Here is a 26,376-nt window from a genome sequence, read left to right as displayed (position 1 = left end):
GTGAAACACCTGCACATTGAAAAAATCCATAAAGATCCAGTGTTTATGGAGCAGAAGAATTAAAATTGTCAAAATGTCTATACTACCCCAAAAGATCTACAGATTCAACACAATCTTTATCAAAATTCCAAATGCATTTTTTTTACAAAAATAGAAAAAAAAAGTCTAAAATTTTTATGGAATCATAAGAGACCTAGAGTAGTCAAAACAATCAAGAGAAAGAAAAACATGGTTGGAGAAATCATACTTCTTGATTTCAAATTATATTATAAAGCAATAGTAATCAAAACAGTATGGTTCTGGCACAAAAACAGACACATAGCCCAATGAAACAGAATAAACAGTACAGATATAAATTCCAACCTTACAGGTCAACTAATTTTCAACAAGGGCAGCTCTTCTTTATTGGTGCTTTTATCAGTATGTGGTACTAAAATCCATAATTTCAGTCCTGCACATTAAGATCAAGAGTTTCTAGTTTACATTTTTTTTCTATATTTATCTGAAGATATTTTCTGAGGAATTATTATAAGTGTAGCAGAAATTGGCCCATGGTGTTTACTGCTGCCCGCTTTATGAGTATAATCTTGCTTAATAGAAGAATGATTAGAAATTTTGTCATGTCTGTGATGTAATCCTGAATGCAGTAATATAGAAGGTCCTTGTTGTAAATTGATGTAGTACTGGCTACTAGACAAAAATATCTCCTGCTTCTGTGAATATACCTGTTCTGTCCTTGCTGATTCTTGATGTTGAGGCCGTTCCTTGTGTGATGGCAAATGTATGAGATATTTGACATTCCTGTTGCTAACACTGACAAATTATCAGTATATGACTGTCTTTTACAGAAATATTGCCTGAATTTAGAAGTACTAGCCTAGCCTGACCATGACCCATCATTCCTCACTGGGCAGGGCCTCCCTGCAGGAACTCCACCAACTCCAGCCAGAGGCTCAGGAACAAAACCCTAATCTCCCAGGGCCTGAGCCCCTAGGGGGAGAGGTGGCCACAGTCTCTGCAGACCAGCAGACTTAGCCTTTCCTGCTGGTAGTTCTGAGGAATCTAGGCAGCCCAGATGAGTGGGTTTCCCCCCAGCGAAGCACACCCCCTCCATCAAGGGACAGTCAAAGTGTTCATTAAATGGGTCCTGTTCCCTCTGCCACCCAGCTGGTTGAGGACCTCCAACAGGGGTTGTCAGACACTTTATACAGGAGCAATGCTACTGGCATCAGGTTGGTGCCCTTTGAGGTCAGAGATGCCAGAAGAAGGAGCAGGCACCCATTTTTGCTGTTATCCAGCCTCCTTGAGTGACAAATCCAGGCATGGGAGTGAACCAGATGAATAGGGCCTGAAGTGAACCCCCAGCAAATCGCAGCAGCCCTACAGAAGAGGTACCTGACCATTGAAAGAAAAACACAGAAAGCAACAAGAACAGCATCAACAACAACAAAAAAACTCCACAAAAACCCCATCCAATGGTCAGCAGCCTCAAAGATCAAAACTAGACAAACTCATGTAGATGAGAAACAATCGATGAAAAAATGCTGAAAACCGAAAAGGCCAGAGTGCCTCTTCTTCTCCAAATGATCACAACATCTCTCCAGCAAGGACACAGAAATGGACAGAGGATGAGATGGATGAATTGACAAAGGTAGGCTTCAGAAGATGGGTAATAAAAAAAAACTTTGGTGAGCTAAAGGAGCATGTTCTAATCCAATGCAAAGAAGCTAAGAACCTTGATAAAAGGTTAGAGGAGCTGCTAACTAGAATAACCAGCTTAGAGGGGGACATAAATGACCTGATAGAGGTGAAAAACACAGCATGAGGACTTTGTGAAGCATACACAAGTATCAATAGCCAAATCGACCAAGCAGAAGAAAGGATATCAGAGTTTGAAGACCACTTTGAGTTTGAAACAAAGCATACAGACAAGGTTCGAGAAAAAAGAATGACAAAAAAACAAACAAACAAAGCCTCCAGAAATATGGGACTACGTAGAAAGACCAAACCTATGATTGATTGGAGTACCTGAAGGAGACGAGGAGAATGGGAACAAGCTGGAAAACACACTTCAGGATATTACTCGGGACAACTTCCCCAACCTAGCAAGATGGCCAACATGCAAATTCACAAAATGCAGAGGACACCACTAAGATACTCCAGGAGAAGGACAACTCCAAGACATATAACCATCAGATTCTCCAAGGTCAAAATGAAGGAAAAGGTGTTAAGGGCAGCCAGAGAGAAAGGCCAGGTCACCTACAAAGGGAAGCCCATCAGACTAATAGTGGACCTCTCAGCAGAAACTCTACAACCCAGAAGAGATTAAGGGTCAATATTCAACGTTCTTAAAGAAAAGAATTTTCAGCCCAGAATTTCATATCCCGCCAAACTAAGCTTCATAAGCAAAGGAGAAATAAAATATTTTTCAGATAAGCAGATGCTGAGAGATTTTATTACCACCAGGCCTGTCTTGCAAGAGCTCTTGAAGGAAGCACTAAATATAGAAAGGAAAATCTGCTACCAGCCACTGCAAAAATACACCAAAATAAGAAGACCAATGACACTATGAAGAAACCGCATCAACTAGTGTGCAAAATAACCAGATAGCATCACAATGACATCATCAAATTCACACATAACAATACTTACAAATGGGATAACTACCCCAATTAAAAGACACAGACTGGGAAATTGGATAAAAAGTCAAGACCCACCAGTGTGCTGTATTCAGGAGATTCATCTCACGTGCAAATACACACATAGGCTCAAAATAAAGGGATGAAGGAAAATTTACCAAGCAAATAAAAAGCAAAAAAAAAAAAAAAAAACAAAAAACAAACCATGGGGTTCAACCCTAGTCTCTGACAAAACAGACTTTAAACCAACAAGTTTCAAAAAAGACAAAGAAGGGCATTGCATAATGGCAATGGGATCAATTCAATGAAAAGAGCTAACTATCCTAAATATACAGGCACCCGATACAGGAGGATCCAGATTCATAAAACAAGTTCTTACAGACCTACAAAGAGACTTAGACTCACACACGATAACAGTGAGAGACTTTAGCACCCCACTGTCAATATTAGACAGATCAATGGACAGAAGATTAACAAGAATATTCAGGACTTGAACTCAGCTCTGGATCAAGTGGACCTAAGAGACATCTACAGAACTCTCCATCCCAAATCAACAGAATACACATTCTTATCAGTGCCACATGGCACTTATTCTAAAATCGACCACATAATTGGAAGTAAAACACTCCTTAGCAAATGCAAAAGAACTAAATCATAACAAACAGTATCTCAGACCACAGCAATCAAATTAGAACTCAGGATTAAGGAACTCACTCAAAACCACATGATTACATGGAAATTGAAAAACCTGCTCCTAAATAACTCCTGGGTAAATAATGAAATTAAGGCAGAAATCAAGAAGTTCTTTGAAACCAATGAGAACGAAGAGACAATGTACCGGAATCATTGGGATACAGCTAAAGCAGTGTGTAGAGAAAAATTTATAGCACTAAATACCCACATCAGAAAGCCAGAAATAACTCAAATTGACACCCTAACATCACTATTAAAAGAGCTAGAGAAGCAAGAGCAAACGAATCCAAAAGTTAGCAGAAGACAAGAAATAACTAAGTTTAGAGCAGAACTGAAAGAGATAGAGACACAAAAAACCCTCCAAAAAATCAATGAGTCCAGAAGTTGTTTTTTTTGAAAAAATTAACAGAATAGACTACTAGCTATATTAATAAAGAAGAAAAGAGAGATGAATTAAATGACACAATAAAAAATAATAAAGGGGATATCACCACTGATACCTACAGAAATACAAACTACCATCAGAGAATACTATAAACATCTATACGCAAATAAACTAGAAAATCTAGGAAAAATTGACAAATTCCTGGACACATACAGCCTCCCAAGACTAAACCAGGAAGAAGTCAAATCACTGAATAGATAAACAAAAAGTTCTGAAATTGAGGCAGTAATTAATACCCTACCAACCAAAAAAAAAAAAATCCCAGGACCAGATGGTTTCCCAGCTGAATTCTACCAGAGGTACAAAGAGGTGATGATACCATTGCTTCTGAAACTATTCCAAAAAGGTGAAGAGGAAGGACTCCTCCCTAAATCATTTTATGAAGCCAGCCTCATCCTGATATCAAAACCTGCCAGAGACAAAACAACAAAAAAAGAAAACTTCAGGCCAATATCCCTGGTGAGCATCAATGTGAAAATCGTCAATAAAATACTTGCAGACCAAATCCAGCAGCACATCAAAGAACTTATCTACCATGATCAAGTCGGCTTCATCCCTGTGATGCAAGTCTGGTTCATCATATGCAAATAAATAAATGTAACCCATCACATAAACAGAACCAAAAACAAAAACCACATGATTGTCTCAATAGATGCAGAAAAGGCCATCAATAAAATTCAATGTCCCTTTATGCTAAAAACTCTCAATGAACTAGGTACTGATAGAACATGTCTCAAAATAATAAGAGCCATTTATGACAAACCCACAGCCAGTAGCATATTGAACGGGCAAAAGCTGGAAGCATTCCCTTGGAAAACCATTACAAGCCAAGGATGCCCTCTCTCACCACTCCTATTCAACATATTATTGGAAGTTCTGGCCAGGGCAATCAGGCAAGAGAAAGAAATAAAGGGCATTCAAACAGAAAGAGAGGAAGTCAAATTGTCTCTGTTTGCAGATGACATGATTCTATATTTAGAAAACCCCATTATGTCAGCCCAAGACTCCTCAAGCTGATAAGCAACTTCAGCAGATTCTCAGGATACAAAATCAATGTGCAAAAATCACAAGCATTCCTTGACACCAACAATAGACAAGCAGAGAGACAAATCACGAATGAACTCCCATCCACAATTGCTACAAAGAGAAGAAAATACCTAGAAATACAGCTAACAAGGAATGTGAAGGACCTCTTCAAAGAGAACTACGAACCACTGCTCAAGGAAATAAGAGAGGGGACAAACAAATGGAAAAACATTCCATCCTCATGGATAGGAAGAATCAATATCATTAAAATGGCCATACTGCCCAAAGTAATTTATAGATTCAATGCTATTGAATTGAATGCATCAAACTACCATTGGTATTCTTCACAGAATTAGAAAAAAACTACTTTAAATTTCATATGGAATCAAAGAAGCCCCCATATAGCCAAGACAATCCTAAGCAATAAGAACAAAGCTGGAGGTATCACACTACTGACTTCAAACTATACTAGAAGGCTATAATAACCAAAACAGCATGGTACTTGTACCAAAACTGACATATAGACTAACGGAACAAAACAGAGACCTCAGAAGTAACACCACACATCTAAAACCATCTGATCTTTGACAAATCTGACAAAAAAGAAGCAACAGGGAAAGGATCTCTTATTCAATAAATGGTGTAAATGGTGCTGGAAAAACTGGCTAGCCATATGCAGAAACTGGACCCCTTCTTTACACCTTATATAAAAATTAACTCGAGATGGATGAAAGACTTAAATGTAAAATCCAAAACCATAAAAACCCTAGAAGAAAACCTAGGCCATACCATTCAGGACATAGGCATGGGCAAGACTTCATGAATAAAACACCAAAAGCAATTGCAACAAAAGCAAAAATTGACAAATGGGATCTAATTAAACTAAAGAGCTTCTGCACAGCAAAAGAAACTATCATACCTGCAAAATTGGAGAAAATTTTTGCAATCTACCCATCTGACAAAGGTCTAATATCCAGAATTTACAAGGAACTTAAACAAATTTACAAGAAAAAAATACACAATCCTATCAAAAAGTGGGCAAAGGATATGAACAGACACTTCTCAAAAGAAGACATTTATGTGACCAAAAAACAGGAAAAGAAGCTCAACATCACTGATCACTAGAGAAATACAAATCAAAACCACAATGAGATACAATCTCACACCAATCAGAATGGTTATTATTAAAATGTCAAGAAACAATAGATACTGGTGAGGCTGTGGAGGGAATGTAAATTAGTCCAACCATTGTGGAAGACAGTATGGTGATTCCTCAAGGATCTAGAACAAGAAATACCATTTGACCCAACAATCTCATTACTGAGTATATAACCAAAGGAACAAAAATCATTCTACCATAAAGATACATGCACATGTATGTTTACTGCAGCACTATTTACAATAGAAAAGTCACAGAACCAACCCAAATGTCCATCAATGATAGACTGAATAAAGAAAATGTGGTACATACACACCATGGAATACTATGCAGTCATAAAGAAGAATGAGATCATGTCCTTTGGAGTGACATGGATGAAGCTGGAAGCCATAATCCTCAGCAAACCAACACAGGAACAGAAAACCAAACACCACATGTTCTTACTCATAAGTGGGAGTTGAACAATGAGAACACATAGACACAGGGAGGGGAACAACACACACCAGAGCCTGTTGGGGGATTGGGGGTGACAGGAGGGAATTTAGAGGTTGGGTCAATAGGTGCAGCAAACCACCATGGCACATGTATACCTACGTAACAAACCCGCACATTCTGCACATGTATCCCAGAACTTAAAGTAAAATAAAATGAATTTAAATTTTTTTAAAAAAGAAAACGTGGTACATATACATCATGGAATACTACACAGCTATGAAAAAGAATGAGTTTATGTCCTTTGCAGAGACAGGATGAAGCTGGAAGCCATCATCTTCAGCAAACTGACACAGGAACAAAAAACCAAACACCACATGTTCTCACTCATAAGTGGGAGTTGAACAATGAAAACACATGGACGCAGAAAGGGAAACAATGCACACTAGGGCCTGTTGGGGGGCTGGGGAGGGTGAGGGGAGGGAACTTAGAGGATGGGTCAATAGGTGCAGCAAACCACCATGGCACACGTATACTTACATAACAAACCTGCACATTCTACACATGTATTCTGAAACTTAATTAAAAAAAAAAAAAGGAAAAGAAAAGAAGTAGTGGCCTAGGGAATGCCAATGTAGATCATTTCTGAAAATGTGGGTTTATAGGCACATCAGTGTTACTATCTATTAAAATGGAATTCTGGACCAAAGATAAATAAGTGGTGTCTCTGATAAATATCATCTATTTTTGGTTTATTAAATGCCTGATTGGCCTTCGAGTTTCTAATCCTTTTCTTTTTTTTTTTTTTTTTTTTTTTTTTTTTTTTTATTATTATTATTATTATTATTATACTTTAGGTTTTATGGTACATGTGCGCAATGTGCAGGTAAGTTACATATGTATACATGTGCCATGCTGGTGCGCTGCACCCACCAACTCGTCATCTAGCATTAGGTATATCTTCAAATGCTATCCCTCCCCCCTCCCCCCACCCCACAACAGTCCCCAGAGTGTGATGTTCCCCTTCCTGTGTCCATGTGTTCTCATTGTTCAATTCCCACCTATGAGTGAGAATATGCGGTGTTTGGTTTTTTGTTCTTGCGATAGTTTACTGAGAATGATGATTTCCAATTTCATCCATGTCCCTACAAAGGACGTGAACTCATCATTTTTTATGGCTGCATAGTATTCCATGGTGTATATGTGCCACATTTTCTTAATCCAGTCTATCATTGTTGGACATTTGGGTTGGTTCCAAGTCTTTGCTATTGTGAATAATGCCGCAATAAACATACGTGTGCATGTGTCTTTATAGCAGCATGATTTATAGTCCTTTGGGTATATACCCAGTAATGGGATGGCTGGGTCGAATGGAATTTCTAGTTCTAGATCCCTGAGGAATCGCCACACTGACTTCCACAAGGGCTGAACTAGTTTACAGTCCCACCAACAGTGTAAAAGTGTTCCTGTTTCTCCACATCCTCTCCAGCACCTGTTGTTTCCTGACTTTTTAATGATTGCCATTCTAACTGGTGTGAGATGGTATCTCATTGTGGTTTTGATTTGCATTTCTCTGATGGCCAGTGATGGTGAGCATTTTTTCATGTGTTTTTTGGCTGCATAAATGTCTTCTTTTGAGAAGTGTCTGTTCATGTCCTTCGCCCACTTTTTGATGGGGTTGTTTGTTTTTTTCTTGTAAATTTGTTGGAGTTCATTGTAGATTCTGGATATTAGCCCTTTGTCAGATGAGTAGGTTGCGAAAATTTTCTCCCATTTTGTAGGTTGCCTGTTCACTCTGATGGTAGTTTCTTTTGCTGTGCAGAAGCTCTTGAGTTTAATTAGATCCCATTTGTCAATTTTGGCTTTTGTTGCCATTGCTTTTGGTGTTTTAGACATGAAGTCCTTGCCCATGCCTATGTCCTGAATGGTAATGCCTAGGTTTTCTTCTAGGGTTTTTATGGTTTTAGGTCTAACATTTAAGTCTTTAATCCATCTTGAATTGATTTTTGTATAAGGTGTAAGGAAGGGATCCAGTTTCAGCTTTCTACATATGGCTAGCCAGTTTTCCCAGCACCATTTATTAAATAGGGAATCCTTTCCCCATTTCTTGTTTTTGTCAGGTTTGTCAAAGATCAGATACTTGTAGATATGTGGCATTATTTCTGACGGCTCTGTTCTGTTCCATTGATCTATATCTCTGTTTTGGTACCAGTACCATGCTGTTTTGGTTACTGTAGCCTTGTAGTATAGTTTGAAGTCAGGTAGTGTGATGCCTCCAGCTTTGTTCTTTTGGCTGAGGATTGACTTGGCGATGCGGGCTTTTTTTTGGTTCCATATGAACTTTAAAGTAGTTTTTTCCAATTCTGTGAAGAAAGTCATTGGTAGCTTGATGGGGATGGCATTGAATCTGTAAATTACCTTGGGAAGGATGGCCATTTTCACGATGTTGATTCTTCCTACCCATGAGCATGGAATGTTCTTCCATTTGTTTGTATCCTCTTTTATTTCCTTGAGCAGTGGTTTGTAGTTCTCCTTGAAGAGGTCTTTCACATCCCTTGTAAGTTGGATTCCTAGGTATTTTATTCTCTTTGAAGCAATTGTGAATGGGAGTTCACTCATGATTTGGCTCTCTGTTTGTCTCTTATTGATGTATAAGAATGCTTGTGATTTTTGCACATTGATTTTGTATCCTGAGACTTTGCTGAAGTTGCTTATCAGCTTAAGGAGATTTTGGGCTGAGACAATGGGGTTTTCTAGATATACTATCATGTCATCTGCAAACAGGGACAATTTGACTTCCTCTTTTCCTAATTGAATACCCTTGATTTCCTTCTCCTGCCTAATTGCCCTGGCCAGAACTTCCAACACTATGTTGAATAGAAGTGGTGAGAGAGGGCATCCCTGTCTTGTGCCAGTTTTCAAAGGGAATGCTTCCAGTTTTTGCCCATTCAGTATGATATTGGCTGTGGGTTTGTCATAAATAGCTCTTATTATTTTGAGATACGTCCCATCAATTCCTAATTTATTAAGAGTTTTTAGCATGAAGGGTTGTTGAATTTTGTCAAAGGCCTTTTCTGCATCTATTGAGATAATCATGTGGTTTTTGTCTTTCGTTCTGTTTATATGCTGGATTACATTTATTGATTTGCGTATATTGAACCAGCCTTGCATCCCAGGGATGAAGCCCACTTGATCATGGTGGATAAGCTTTTTGATGTGTTGCTGGATTCTGTTTGCCAGTATTTTATTGAGGATTTTTGCATCAATGTTCATCAAGGATATTGGTCTAAAATTCTCTTTTTTTGTTGTGTCTCTGCCAGGCTTTGGTATCAGGATGATGCTGGCCTCATAAAATGAGTTAGGGAGGATTCCCTCTTTTTCTATTGATTGGAATAGTTTCAGAAGGAATGGTACCAGCTCCTCCTTGTACCTCTGGTAGAATTCGGCTGTGAATCCATCTGGACCTGGACTTTTTTTGGTTGGTAAGCTATTGATTATTGCCACAATTTCAGCTCCTGTTATTGGTCTATTCAGAGATTCAACTTCTTCCTGGTTTAGTCTTGGGAGGGTGTATGTGTTGAGGAATTTATCCATTTCTTCTAGATTTTCTAGTTTATTTGCATAGAGGTGTTTGTAATATTCTCTGATGGTAGTTTGTATTTCTGTGGGATCGGTGGTGATTTCCCCTTTATCATTTTTTATTGCATCTATTTGATTCTTCTCTCTTTTTTTCTTTATTAATCTTGCTAGCGGTCTATCAATTTTGTTGATCCTTTCAAAAAACCAGCTCCTGGATTCATTTATTATTTGAGGGGTTTTTTGTGTCTCTATTTCCTTCAGTTCTGCTCTGATTTTAGTTATTTCTTGCCTTCTGCTAGCTTTTGAATGTGTTTGCTCTTGCTTTTCTAGTTCTTTTAATTGTGATGTTCGGGTGTCAATTTTGGATCTTTCCTGCTTTCTCTTGTGGGCATTTAGTGCTATAAATTTCCCTCTACACACTGCTTTGAATGCATCCCAGAGATTCTGGTATGTTGTGTCTTGGTTCTCGTTGGTTTCAAAGAACATCTTTATTTCTGCCTTCATTTCGTTATGTACCCAGTAGTCGTTCAGGAGCAGGTTGTTCAGTTTCCACGTAGTTGAGCGGTTTTGAGTGAGATTCTTAATCCTGAGTTCTAGCTTGATTGCACTGTGATCTGAGAGACAGTTTGTTACAATTTCTGTTCTTTTACATTTATTGAGGAGAGCTTTACTTCCAAGTATATGGTCAATTTTGGAATAGGTGTGGTGTGGTGCTGAAAAAAATGTATATTCTGTTGATTTGGGGTGGAGAGTTCTGTAGATGTCTACTAGGTCCGCTTGGTGCAGAGCTAAGTTCAATTCCTGGGTATCCTTGTTGACTTTCTGTCTCGTTGATCTGTCTAATGTTGATAGTGGGGTGTTAAAGTCTCCCATTATTAATGTGTGGGAGTCTAAGTCTCTTTGTAGGTCACTCAGGACTTGCTTTATGAATCTGGGTGCTCCTGTATTGGGTGCATATATATTTAGGATAGTTAGCTCTTCTTGTTGAATTAATCCCTTTACCATTATGTAATGGCCTTCTTTGTCTCTTTTGATCTTTGTTGGTTTAAAGTCTGTTTTATCAGAGACTAGGATTGCAACCCCTGCCTTTTTGTGTTTTCCATTTGCTTGGTAGATCTTCCTCCATCCTTTTATTTTGAGCCTATGTGTGTCTCTGCACGTGAGATGGGTTTCCTGAATACAGCACACTGATGGGTCTTGAGTCTTAATCCAGTTTGCCAGTCTGTGTCTTTTAATTGGAGCATTTAGTCCATTTACATTTAAAGTTAATATTGTTATGTGTGAATTTGATCCTGTCATTATGATGTTAGCTGGATATTTTGCTCGTTAGTTGATGCAGTCTCTTCCTAGTCTCGATGTTCTTTACATTTCGGTATGATTTTGCAGTGGCTGGTACCGGTTGTGCCTTTCCATGTTTAGCGCTTCCTTCAGGAGCTCTTTTAGGGCAGGCCTGGTGGTGACAAAATCTCTCAGCATTTGCTTGTCTGTAAAGTATTTTATTTCTCCTTCACTTATGAAGCTTAGTTTGGCAGGATATGAAATTCTGGGTTGAAAATTCTTTTCTTTAAGAATGTTGAATATTGGCCCCCACTCTCTTCTGGCTTGTAGGGTTTCTGCCGAGAGATCCGCTGTTAGTCTGATGGGCTTCCCTTTGATGGTAACCCGACCTTTCTCTCTGGCTGCCCTTAACATTTTTTCCTTCATTTCAACTTTGGTGAATCTGACAATTATGTGTCTTGGAGTTGCTCTTCTCGAGGAGTATCTTTGTGGCGTTCTCTGTATTTCCTGAATCTGAATGTTGGCCTGCCTTGCTAGATTGGGGAAGTTCTCCTGGATAATATCCTGCAGAGTGTTTTCCAACTTGGTTCCATTCTCCCCGTCACTTTCAGGTACACCAATCAGACGTAGATTTGGTCTTTTCACATAGTCCCACATTTCTTGGAGGCTTTGCTCGTTTCTTTTTATTCTTTTTTCTCTAAACTTCCCTTCTCGCTTCATTTCATTCATTTCATCTTCCAGGGCTGATACCCTTTCTTCCATTTGATCGCATCGGCTCCTGAGGCTTCTGCATTCTTCACGTAGTTCTCGAGCCTTGGTTTTCAGCTCCATCAGCTCCTTTAAGCACTTCTCTGTATTGGTTATTCTAGTTATACATTCTTCTAAATTTTTTTCAAAGTTTTCAACTTCTTTGCCTTTGGTTTGAATATCCTCCCGTAGCTCGGAGTAATTTGATCGTCTGAAGCCTTCTTCTCTCAGCTCGTCAAAGTCATTCTCCGTCCAGCTTTGTTCCGTTGCTGGTGAGGAACTGCGTTCCTTTGGAGGAGGAGAGGTACTCTGGTTTTTAGAGTTTCCAGTTTTTCTGCTCTGTTTTTTCCCCATCTTTGTGGTTTTATCTACTTTTGGTCTTTGATGATGGTGATGTACAGATGGGTTTTTGGTGTGGATGTCCTTTCTGTTAGTTTTCCTTCTAACAGACAGAACCCTCAGCTGCAGGTCTGTTGGAGTACCTGGCCGGCCGTGTGAGGTGTCAGTCTGCCCCTGCTGGGGGGTGCCTCCCAGTTAGGCTGCTCGGGGGTCAGGGGTCAGGGACCCACTTGAGGAGGCAGTCAGCCCGTTCTCAGATCTCCAGCTGCGTGCTGGGAGAACCAGTGCTCTCCTCACAGCTGTCAGACAGGGACATTTAAGTCTGCAGAGGTTACTGCTGTCTTTTTGTTTGTCTGTGTCCTGCCCCCAGAGGTGGAGCCTACAGAGGCAGGCAGGCCTCCTTGAGCTGTGGTGGGCTCCACCCAGTTCAAGCTTCCAGGCTGCTTTGTTTACCTAAGCGAGCCTGGGCAATGGCGGGCGCCCCTCCCCCAGCCTCGCTGCCGACTTGCTGTTTGATCTCAGACTGCTGTGCTAGCAATCAGCGAGACTCCGTGGGCGTAGGACCCTCTGAGCCAGGTGCGGGCTATACTCTCCTGGGGCACCGTTTCCTAAGCCCGTCGGAAAAGCACAGTATTCGGGTGGGAGTGGCCCGATTTTCCAGGTGCCGTCTGTCACCCCTGGAAGGGGAACTCCCTGACCCCTTGTGCTTCCCGAGTGAGGCAATGCCTCGCCCCTGCTTCGGCTGGCGCACGGTGCGCTCACCCACTGACCTGCGCCCACTGTCTGGCACTCCCTAGTGAGATGAACACGGTACCTCAGATGGAAATGCAGAAATCACCCGTCTTCTGCGTCGCTCGCGCTGGGAGCTGTAGACCGGAGCTGTTCCTATTCGGCCATCTTGGCTCCTCCCTCTAATCCTTTTCAACTTTAGAAACTCATATTTTAGCTCATCTAATAATTCTAGAGTAACTGTAGAATCCACATATTACCACCAAGGCTTTCCATCAATTGATGCAGGAATCTCTCAATTGGATCATTTGCAAGTCAAATGAATGTATACATATGCTATCACTGTTGGTTTGTACCGAAGAGAGAAGGTTGTGAGATGCAGACTGTTTATAGCCATCAAATAAGATGTCTGTGTCAAATCCTTGCTTGCTCTTATTAACTTGGTATGTTTTACCACATCTGATTGTGGATATTCAATGCTGATCTCAAAATCTGGTGTTTGTAGGGTTATGGTTTCAATTAAAACCAGTTCTTGAGTCTGTTGAAAGTAAGTATCACATTTAGTATCCAGCACTGTAGGGAGTGAAGACAAGCATGTGCTACTTTAATAACATGTTCAAGTTTCTGAGCCTGTTCCTCCCCTTTCACTGTCAAAAAATTACATGGTTGACAGTATTACCCACACTCCTCACAGAAGTATTTCTGTTTCCTCTAAAGACAGCTCAATTTTCATCTTCCTTTAGTGCAACACTGATACCCAGCACTCTTCCAAAGTTTCTCGTGAAATCCACTAATTCATTCACATTGCCTCCTAGCCAGTCTGCAGACATTTTACTCCATCAAGGATTCCTATTGAATTTGGTGGAAGAATAGTACATATAAACAATTGCAGTGTTTACTGTAAGCTGAGAGACATTGAGATGCTATCCCATGTCTTGGATGAGGTTGGCCACCTGCTGGCAGTATGGGACCTCTTTATCGACCTGCACTCCACAATGGCTACTTGGCCTGTTTTCCAGCTGTTCCCTAGTAAGAGCCAATGAGAAGAAGCTCCACGCCTGGCACCATGACACTTCTTCTTCCCCTCAAATTATATCTTTTTCTTTTAATTGGCATACAATAATTGTACACATTCATGGGGTACATAGTGATATTTCAATACATATAATGTATAGTGAGCAGATAAAGGTAATTAGCATAGCATATTCACCATCTTGAACATTTATTATTTCTTGAACATTCAGTTCTTGAACATCTTGAACATTCAGTTTTTTTTATTCTAGCTGTTTGAAACTATATAATATATTATTGTTAACTACAGTAATTCTACAGGGCTATAGAACACTAGAATTTATTCCTCCTATCTAACTACAATTTTGTATCCTTTAAGAAATTTTCTCTATTCTCCTCTTTCCCCTACCTTTACCAACTTCTAGTATCTTCTGCTCTACTTTTCACTTCTATGAGATCAGCATTTTTAGCTTCCATTATATGAGTAAGAATATGCAGTGTTTTACTTTCTATTCCTGGATTACTTCACTTAATGTCTTCTAGTTCCATCCATGTCATGGCAAATGATGGAATTTTATTCTTTCTATGACTGAATAATATTTCATTGTGTGTATATATACCACATTTTCTTTATCCATTAATCTTTTGTTGGAAATCTAGGTTGATTTCATGTCTTGGTTATTGTGAATAGTGCTACAATAAACATGGGGGTGCAAATGTCTCTTCAATATTCTGATTTCCCTTCCTTTGGATAAATGCCCCGTAGTGAGATTGCTAGATCATATGGTAGTTCTATTTGTAGTTGTTTGAGAAACCTCCATACTGTTCTTTATGGAAGCTGTAGTAGTTCACGTCCACACCAACAGTGTACAAGAGTTCTATTTTTTCTGCATCTTCACCAGCACTTGTTATTTTTTGTCTTTTTGATAATAGCCATCCTAACTGGGGTGAGATGATACCTCACTGTATTTTTGTTTTTGTTTTCCTGAGATGGAGTCTCGCTCTGTCACCCAGGCTGGAGTGCAGTGTGGCACGATCTGAGCTCATTGCAGCCTCCGCGTTTTGGGTTCAAGTGATTCTCCTGTCTCAGTTTCCCAAGTAGCTGGGACTACAGGCACGCACTACCACGCCCAGTTAATTTTTTTTATTTTTAGTAGAGATGAGGTTTCACCATGCTAGCCAGGCTGGTCATGAACTCCTGACCTCAGTGGATCCACCCGCCTCGACCTCCCAAACTGCTGGGATTGCGGGCATAAGCCGCCACGCCCAGCCCTCACTGCGGTTTTGACTTGCATTTCTCTGATGCGTAGCGATGTTGAGTGTTTTTGTATATTGATTTATTAGCCATTTGTATGTCTTCTTTGAGAAATGTCTGTTCATATTATTTGCCCCCTTTTTATTGAATTGTTTGTTCTTTTGCTGTTGAGATATTTGAGTTTCTTGTGTATTCTGGATATTAATCCCCCATTGGGTGAATAGTTTGAAAATATTTTATCCCATTTTGTAGGTTGTCTTTTCTTTATGTTGATTATTTTCTTTGTTATACAGAGCTTTTTTAGTTTTATATAGCCCCATTTGTTTTTGCTTTTGTTGCCTGTGTGTTTGAAGTCTTATTCATAAAATCTTTTCCCAGACCAATGTCCTGAAGTGTTTCTACTATTGTTTTTTCTAGTGGTCTTATAGTTTGAGGTCTTAGATTTGGTTATTTGTCCCATTTGGAGCTTATTGTTGAATAGGGTGAGAGGTGGGAGTTTAGTTTCATTCTTCTGCACATAGATATCCAGTTTTCCCAGCACCATATATTAAAGAGACTATCCTTTCTCCAATGACTGTTCTTGGCACCTTTAATTCAAAATTCAAAAATCAATTGGCTGGAGATACATGGATTACTTTCCGAATTCCCCATTCTGTTCCATTAGTCTATGTATCTGTTTATATGCTAATACCATGCTCCTTTTGTTGTTCTTGTTACTACAGCTTTGTAGTACATTTGAAGGCTGGTAGTGTGGCACCTACAGCTTTGTTCTTTTTGCTCAGTATTCCTTTAGCTATTTGAGGTCTTTTGTGATTCCAAACAATTTTTTTTAAATTTTCTAATTATGTGAAGAATGTCATTAGTATTTTAATATGGATTGCATTGAATCTATATATTGCTTGGGTAGCATGGTCATTTTAACAGGATTAATTACTTTGATCCATGAGCATGGAATCAGTGTTTTGTAGTTTTCCTTGTAGAGGTCTTGTATCTGCTTGGTAACATTTATTTCTAGGTATTTTTCTTTTGTATCTATTATATGTGAGATTTCCTTCTTGATTTCTTTTTCAGGTAGTTTGTTGTTCATGTATTGAAACACTACTGAGTTTTGTATCTTTATTGTGTATTCTGCAAGGTTACTGAATTCATTTATTACTTGTAAGAGTTTTTTGATAAAGTCTGTAACTTTTTCTATATACAAAATCATGCTCTCTGAAAACAAGGACATATAGATATCTTCCTTTCCAATTTGGATGCCCTTTATTTCTCTCTTGGCTAATTGCTCTGGCTAGGACTTCCAGGACTATGTTGAATAAGAGTAGTGACAGTTGGCACCTTTGTCTTATTCCAGTGCTTAGAGCAAAGCTCTCAGCTTTTCCCCATTTACTATGATGTTAGCCGTGGTTTTGTCACATGGCCTTTATTGTGTTGAGTTACTTTCCCTCTATACATAATTTATTGAGAGTTTTTATCATGAAGGGATATTGAATTTTATCAAATACATTTTTTTCTTCTATTTCTGTGACAAATGTCTTTGGTATTTTCAAAGGGATCATATGGGTTTGTCATTCGTTTAGTTGATATAATGTATCCTGTTGAACCATCTTTGCATTCATGGGATAAATCCCACTTGATCATAGTGCATTTTCTTTTTGATGCATTGTTGGATTCAGTTTGTTAGTACTTTCTTAAGGATTTTTGCATCTATGTTCATCAGGGCATTGGCCTGCAGTTTTCTTTTTTTATTGGGCCCTTGTATCTCACTGAGTTTCCTGAAGATTGCTATTTCAAATTCTTTTTCTGGCATTTTGTATTTTTCCTTATGATTGGGGTCTGTTATTGGAGAATTGTACATTACTTTGGAAGTGTCATGTGTCCTTTTTTCACATTTTACCTATTCCTATGTTGATAACTATGCATCTGATGAAACAGTCACCACTTCCAATTTTATGAAATAGGTTTTATAGAGAAATATTTATTTGTTTAGGTGGGTGTTGGGGTGTTGATTCTGTAAGGTGCATTGGCTTTGGTTCTACGTGGATGTAGTAGTGTGGTCTCTGTGTAGTTTCTTTAGCTCTAACCCATGTTAGTGACATTTACAGGTGTCTCAGTGGCCCATGCTGAAAAGAGTGTGGCAGTGGTGGTGTGGCTTTGCTGGGGGTGGACTCACTGGTCTGTTTCTCAGGTTAAGGGTGCATGCATGTACACAGCAGACTGGCCAACTTGATGTCTGGCTCACTGGGGTTGGAACCATGTGGCTATTACTCTAGTCAGGGGCACCATGTGTGATTGCTCATCTGGCCTGGGGACATGTCTGCCAGGGATGGTCCTCAGGGCTGTTTCTCAGGCCCAGACCATGGGCACATAGCTGCTTGGTGGCCTAGGGAAATATCTACTGAGGGTGGCCCACAGGGCAATTTTGCAGGCCTGGGACATGGCCACATGCCTTTTTGGCAGGCCTGGGTGTGTGTCTGCTGGGGTTGGCCCTCAGGGCTGTTTCTCAGGTCTGGGATGGAGGAGCCCATACTCAAAAAAAATTGAGAGGGCTTAATTGCACAGGTGAACAGGCTGGTGTGAGACCTAGGTTGGACAGGTTGGTCCAGTAAGGATGTAGCATCAGAGAGGGCTCCCCCCAAAGCCCATCAGCAGACCTGGTGAGGGAGTTATCTCTCTCATCATTAAACCACAGTACACAACTGCAAATGCAAAGATACACAAAGGAACCATGTGGCTGAGTAAGAGCTTATCTACTGCTCATTGCTGTCAAATGCCATATACTAAAACGCAGCCCAAACTACAAAGTCAAAAATCACTTTACTAATTTTACCTCCTATGAAACCAAGAGCAAGAATTCTACAACAAAGAAAGACCCTGTACAGAGACTTAGTCCTCTGAAAACTTCCAGAAATGAAGTCAACAGATGAAACTCAATTTACACCTCAATTAAAGGAATATCAGCCCTCCCAGATGAGCAAGAATCAGCAAAGAACTCTGGCAATTCAAAAAGCCAGAGTGATCCCCTACGTACAAATGAGCCCACTGGCACCCCAGCAATGGTTCTTAAACAGTTTGAATTGTCTGAAATGACAGACAAGGAATTCTGAATCTGGATGGCAAAGAAGTTCATTGAGATTGAGGAGAAAATTGAAACTCAATCCAAGGAAGCCAAGCAATCCAGTAAACCAATTCAAGGCTGAAAGATAAAATTCCCATTTTAAAACTAAACCAAACTGAGCATGAGTGAAATAATGGCTACAAGAATTTCATAATACAATTGGAAGTATTGACAGCATAATAGACCAAGCTGAGGAACGAATCTCTGAGCTAAAGTATGAGTTCTTTGAGTCAGCACAGTCAGACAAAAATAAACAAAAATAAATAAGAAAAATGAAAAAATTATCTGAGAAATATGGGATTATGTAAAGAGACCAAATGACTTAGCATCATTTCTGAGAGAGAAGGAGAGAGAATAAGCTACATGGAAAATATATTTTAGGATACAGTTCATAAAAATTTCCCTGATCTCACTAGAGAGGTCAACATGCAAATCTAAGAAATACGGAGAACCCCAGCCAGATACTATACAAGATGACCATTCCCAAGGCACATAGTCATTACATTCACCAAGGTCAATGCAAAACAAAACACTATAAAAACAACTAGAGAGAATGGGGCAGGTCACCTACAGAAAAAAAACCCCATCAGGCTAGCAGCAGATTTCTCATCAGAAATCTTACAAACCAGATAAGATTAGAGGCCTATTTTTAGTGTCCTTAAAGAAATTCCAACCAAGAATTTCATGTCCTGCCAAACTAAGCTTCATAAGTAAAAGAGAAGTAAAATCTTTCTGTAACAAGCACGTGCTGAGGGAATACATATCAACCAGACCAGCCATACAAGAGGTCCTGAAGGGAATACTAAATATGGATTCAAAAGAATGACATCTGCTATCACAGAAGCACACCTAAGCCCATAACCCACAGGCCCTATAAGGCAACTATGCAATCAAGTTTATATAACAACCAGCTAACAACACCACGACAGGATCAAAATCACACATATCAATACTAATCTTGAATGTGAATGGGCTAAATGTCTCACATAAAAGACACAGAGTGGCAATCTGGATTAAAAGACAAGACCGAACCATCTGTTGTCTTCAAGAGATCCATGTCACATGTGGCAATACCCACCAGCTCAAAGTAAAAGGGTGGATTAAGATCTACCATGCAAACAGAAAACAAACAAACAAAAGCAGGAGTCACTATTTTTACATCAGATAAAATAGACTTTAAACTAATAAAAATTACAGAACGTAAAGGGCTTACATAATGATAAAGGATACACTCCAACAAAAAGTTTAACTATCCTAAATATATACACATCCAATATTGGAGCACCCAGATCCATAAAACAAGTTCTTTTAGACCTACAAAAATACTTACACAACCACAGGACAATAGTGGGAGACTTCAACACCCCACTCTCAGCATTAGATATGGATCACATCAAAGCAAAAATCTAAAAAAGAAACTCTGAGGTTGGGCACAGTAGTTCACACCTGTAATCTCAGCCCTTCAGAAGGCTGAGGTGGGTGGATCATTTGAGCTCAGGAGTTTGAGACCAACCTGGACAACATAACAAAGCCCTGTCTCTACAAAAAATACAAAAATTAGCAGGGCATGGTAGCATGCACCTGTAATCCCAGCTGTTGAGGAGGCTGAGGCAGGAGGATCAATTGAGCCTGGGAGGTCAAGGCTTCAGTGAACTGTGATCAGGCCACTGCTCTCCCGCCTGGGCAGAAGAGTGACACCCCGGCTCAAAAATAAATATATAAATAAATTAAATAAATAAATAAGAAACTTTGGACTTAAACTCAACACTTGCCCAATTGGATCTAATAGATATATACAGAACACTCCACCCAACAAACACAGAATGTACAGTCTTCTCATCTGCACGTTGAATATATCCTAAGATTGACCACATGCTTGGTCATAAAGCAAGCCTCAATACATTCAAAAAAATTCAAATCATACAAAGCACACTCTCAGACCACAGTGCAATAAAAATAGAAATCAATACCAAGAATATTTCTCAAAACTACACAAATACATGGAAATTAAACAACTTACTAATGAATAACTCCTGGGGAAACATTAAAATTAAGGAAGAAATTAAAAAATTCTTTTAAATCAATGAAAATAAGGACACAAATATACAAAAAATCTGTGGGATGCAGCCAAAGCTGTGTTAACAGGAAAATTTACAGACCTAAACACCTTCACCAAGAAGTTAGAAAGGTCTCAAGTTAGCAACCTAATTTTGTGCCTAAAGGAAATTTTTTTTTTAAAAAAAGAACAAACCAATCCCAAAGCAAGCAGAAGAAAAGAAATAACTAAAATTAGATAATAACGTAATGAAATTGAGATGCAAAAATCCATACAAAAGATCAATGAAACCAACAGTTCGGTCTTGAAAAAATAAATAATATCGATAAACCCCTAACTAGATCAACAAAGAAAAAGAAAATCCAAATAAGCACAATCAGAAGTAACAAATGTGATATTATAACTGATCCCACAAAAATACAAAAGACCCTCAGAGAAACTATGAACCACTCTATGCAGACAAATTAGAAAATCTAGAGAAAATAATAAATTCCTTGAGGCACACAATCTCCCAAGATTGAATCTGGAAGAGATTGAAACCCTGATTAGACCAAAGTCAACTTTTGAAATTGAATCAGTAATAAAGAACATGACAACAACAACAAAAAAGCCCCATACTGGATGGATCCACAACCAAATTCCACCAGATGTACAAAGAAGAACTGATACCAATTATACTAAAACTATTTTGAAAGAATGAGGAGGAGGTCATCCTCCCTAATTTATTCTATGAAGCCAGCATCATCCTGATACCAAAATCTGGCAGAGACGCAATGAAAAAATAAAACTCTAGACCAACATCCCTCAGGAACATAGACGCAAAAATCCTCATCAAAATACTAGCCAGTCAAATTCAGCAGCACATTAAAAAGTGAATCTGGCACAATAAATTGGCTTTATTCCTGGGATGCAAGCAAGTTTAATATACACAAATCAATAAATGCCATTTACCGCATAAACAGAATCAAAAGCAAAAGCCACATGATCATCTCAATAGAAGCAGAGAAAGCTCTTGATAATATCCAACATCTCTTTATGATAAAAAGCCTCAATAAACTAGACATTGACAGAACATACGTCAAAATACTAAGAGCCATCTATAACAAACCCACAGCCAACCTTATCCTGAATGAGCAAAAGCTCAAATCATTCCCCTAGAGAACTGGAACAAGACAATGATGCCCACTCTCACCACTCCTGTTTAACATATTACTGAAAGTCCTAGTCAGAGCAATCAGACAAAAGAAAGAAAGAAAAAGCATCCAATTAGGATAAGAAGAAGTCAAACTATCTCTCTTCACTGATACTATTATATACCTAGAAAATCCTAAAAACTCTACTAAAAAGCTTCAAGAATTGATAAAAAGTTTCAGGATATAAAATCAATGTACAAAAATTAGTAGCATTCCTATATACCAAAAACACCCAGGCTGAGAGCCAAATCAAGGACAAAATTTCACTTGCGACAGCCACACAAAAGAGAAATACCTAGAAATACACCTAACAAAGGGAGTGAAAGATCTCTAAAAGGAGAACTACAAAACACGCATGAAAGAAATCAGAGAGGCCAGTGGCTCCCACCTGTAATCCCAGCACTTTGGGAGGCCAAGGCGGGCGGATCACGAGGTCAGGAGATCGAGACCATCCTGGCTAACATGGTGAAAACCCGTCTCTACTAAAATTACAAAAAATTAGCTGGGCGTGGTGGCGGGCGCCTGTAGTCCCAACTACTCGGGAGGATGAGGCAGGAGAATGGCATGAACCCGGGAAGCGGAGCTTGCAGTGAGCCGAGATCAGGCCACTGCACTGCAGCCTGGGCGACAGAGACAGACTCCATCTCAAAAAAAAAAAAAAAAAAAAAAAAAAACCAAAAAAGAAATCAGAGATAATGATGCAAATAAATGGAATAACATTTCATGCTCATAGATTGGAAGAATCAATATCATTAAAATGGCCATTCTGCCCAATTTACAGATTTAATGATATTCTTATCAAACTACCAATATTATTCTTGACAAAATTAGAAAAAACTATTCTAAAATTTATATGGATCCACAAGAGCCTAAATAGATAAAGCAATACTAAGCAAAAAGAGCAAAGCCAGAGACATAACATTACCTGACTTTATACTATAAAGCCACAGTTACCAAAACTGCTTGGTAGTAGTACAAAAACAGACATAAGGGGACAAAATAGAAAATGAGAAATAATGCTGCACACCTACAGCTATCTGATCTTCAACAAGGCCATCAAAAACAAGCAAAGGGGAAGGGACTCCAAGTCAATAAATGCTGCTTGGATAACTGGCTAGCAGAAGATTGAAAATGGATCCATATCTTTTCCCTTTCACCACATACAAAAATTAATTAAAAATAGATTAAGAATTTAAATGTAAGACCTCAAACCATAAAAATCCTAGAAGAAAATCTAGGAAATACTCTTTTCAACATTAGCCTTGGGAAAGAATTTCTGGCTAAGTCCCCAAAAGCTATTGCAACAAAATAAAACAAAAAAGACAAGTGGGACCTAATTAAACTAAAGAGACTTTTCACATCGAAAGAAACTATAAACAGAGTAAAAAGACAATCTGCAGAATGAGAGAAAATATTTGCAAGCTATGCATCCAAATAAGGTTTAATGTGTAGAATCTATAAGGAACTTAACAACTGATAAAAAAAATTAACCCCATTAGAAAGTGGGCAAAGGACATTAACAGACACCTCAAAAGTGGCCAAGAAACATGAAAAAATGCTCAGCATCACTAGTCACCAGAAAAAAATGCAAATCAAAACCACAAGAGATGCCATCTCTCACCAGTAGAAAAACTACTATTTAAAAGGCAAAAAATAACAGGTCTTGTTAAGGTTGCAGGGAAAAGGGAAGACTTATACACTGCTGTTGGGACTGTATATTAGTTCAGCCCCTGTGGAAAGCAATGTGGTGATTTTTCACAGAACATAAAACAGAATTACCATTCAATGCAGCAATCACATTATTGGGCATATACCCAAAGGTATATATAAATTGTTCTACCATAAAGATACATGCACCCATATGTTAATTGCTGCAACATTCATAATAGCAAAGACATGGAATCAACCCAGATGCTCATCAATGGTAGACTGGATAAAGAAAATGTGGTAAAAGACATAGGGTAGGACAAGATGGTGAAACAGAAGACCCCACTGACCATCACCCTGCAGGAACGCCAAATTAAACAACCATCTACACAAAAAAAGCACCCTTCATAAGAACAAAAAATCAGGTGAGCACTCACAGTACCTGATTTTAACTTCACGTCACTAAAGGCACTGAAGATGGTAAACAAGGTAGTCTTGAATTGTCCATTCCACCCCTCCCCCACTCCTCCTGCAGAGGCCACAGGTCATGGAGAAAGCTGTGCATGGGGAAGATAAAGAGTGCAGTAATTGAGACTTTGCATTCAACTCAGTGCTGCCCTGTCACAGGGGAAAGCAAAACCATGCTGACCTAAGCTGATACTTGCCCATGGACAAAGAACTTAAACCAGCTCTAGCCAGGGGGAAATCACCCATCCCAGTAGTCAGAACTTAAATTTTGGCATGCCTCACCACCATGAGCTGAAATGCTCTGGGGCTGTAAATAAACTTAAACCTAAAGGGCAGTCTGTGGCACAAAAATTGCAATTCCTGGGCAAGTCCTACTGCAGAGAAAAGCTCAAAGCCAGCAGACTTCTGAGGCATACGATTTACTGAGACACCAGAGAGAACAGCTAAAGGAGTGCTTTCACCACTCATCCCCACAACCCAGGCAGCACAGCTCACGGCTCTAAAAAGAAGGGTCCAATTCAACAAGAAAAGCTAACTATCCTAAATATATATGCACCCAATACAGGAGCACTCACATTCATAAAGCAAATTCTTAGATACTTACAAAGAGACTTACACTCCTACACAATAATAGTGGGAGATTTTAACACCCCACTGTCAATATTAGACAGGTAACTGAGACAGAAACTTAACAAAGATATCAAGGCCCGAACTCAGCTCTGGATCAAGTGGACCTGATAGATATCTACAGAACTCTTCACACAAAAATGACAAAATATGCATTCCTCTCATCACCACGTGGCACTTACTCTAAAACTGATCACATAATCATAAGTAAAACACTCCTCAGAAAATGCAAAAGAACTGAAATCATAACAAATAGTCCCTCAGACCACAGCACAATCAAATTAGAACTCAAAATTAAGAAATTCACTCAAAACCACACAACTACATGGAAATTGAGCAATCTGCTCCTGAATGACTATTGGGTAAACAACGAAATTAAGGTAGAAATCAAGTTCTTTAATACTAAAGAGAACAAAGAGACAACATATCAGAATCACTGGGACACAGCTAAGGCAGTATTAAGGAGAAAATTTATAGCACTAAATGCCACATCACAAAGCTAAAAAGATCTCAAGTTAACAACCTAACATCACAACTAAAAGAACTAGAGAACAAAGAGCAAACAGACCCAAAGCCAGCAGAAGTCAAGAAATAACTAAGATTAGAGCTGAACTGAAAGAGATGGAGACACAAAAAGCCCTTCAAAAAATCAACAAATCGAGGAGCTGTTTAATAATTTTAAAAATTAATAAAATAGACTGCTAGCTAGACTAATAAAGAAGACAAGAGAGAATGATCAAATAAACACAATCAGAAATGATAAAGGGGATAGCACCAACTGACCCCACAGAAATACAAACAACCATCAGAGAATAAAATAAACACCTCTATGAACACAAACTGGAAAATCTAGGAGAAATGAATGAATTCCTGAACACATAAACTCTCCCAAGACTGAACCAGGAAGAAATTTAATCCCTGTATAGACCAATAATGAGTTCTGAAGTTGAGGCAGTAATAAACAACCCACCAACCAAAAACGCCCAAGACCAGACAGGTTCACAGCAGAATTCTACCAGAGGTACAAAGAAGAGCTGATATTATTTCTACTGAAACTATTCCAAAAACTGAAAAGGAGGGACTCCTTCCTAACTCATTCTATGAAGTGAGCATCATCCTGATACCAAAACCTGGCAAAGATACAACAACAAAAAAAGAATACTTCAGGCCAATATCCTTGATGAACATTGATGCAAAAATCCTTAATAAAATACTGGCAAACTTAATCCAGCAGTATATCAAAAAGGTTATCCACCATGATCAAGTTGGCTTCATCCCTGGGATGCAAGGCTGCAAATTAATAAATGTGATTCATCACATTAACAGAACTAAAGAAAAAAAAAACACGATTGTTTCAACAGATGCAGAAAAGGCCTTCAACATCCCTTCATGTTAAAACTCCCAATAAACTAGGTATTGAAGAAACATACCCCAAAATAATAAAAGTCATATATGACAAACCCACACCCAATATCGTACTGAATGGGCAAAAGCTGGAAGCATTCCCCTTGAAAACTGGCACAAGATAAGGATGCCCTTTCTCACCACTCCTATTCAACATAGTATTGGAAGTTCTGCCCAGGACAATCAGGCAAAAGGAATAAATAAAAGTGTTCAAATAGAAACAGAAAAAGTCAAATTATCTTTGTTTGCAGATGACATGACCTACATGATCATGTTTGGCTCTGTGTCCCAACCCAAATCTCATCTTGTAGCTCCCATAATTCCCATGTGTTGTGGGAGGGACCTGCTAGGAGATGACTGTGAATTATGGGGGCAGGTCTTTCCCGTGCTGTTCTGATAGTGAATGGGTCTCATGAGATCTGATGGTTTTAAAAAATGGGAGTTGCCCTGCATAAGCCTTCTCTTTGCTTGCCGCCATCCATGGAAGACATGACTTGCTCCTCCTTGCCTTCCACCATGCTTGTAAGGCCTCCC

At 39.0% G+C, this 26,376-nt stretch overlaps 1 pseudogene; it reads right to left on the bottom strand.

Moving 5' to 3' along the window:
* Nucleotides 1-445: 445 nt before the first annotated feature.
* LOC100443072 (cyclin-T2-like) lies at nucleotides 446-24,279 on the bottom strand (annotated as a pseudogene).
* Nucleotides 24,280-26,376: the final 2,097 nt, after the last annotated feature.

This window comes from Pongo abelii, chromosome 1 (genome assembly GCF_028885655.2).
Source record: "Pongo abelii isolate AG06213 chromosome 1, NHGRI_mPonAbe1-v2.0_pri, whole genome shotgun sequence".
In the NCBI taxonomy this organism is placed as follows: Eukaryota; Metazoa; Chordata; class Mammalia; order Primates; family Hominidae; genus Pongo; species Pongo abelii.
This window is presented reverse-complemented; position numbering and strand designations above follow the sequence as displayed.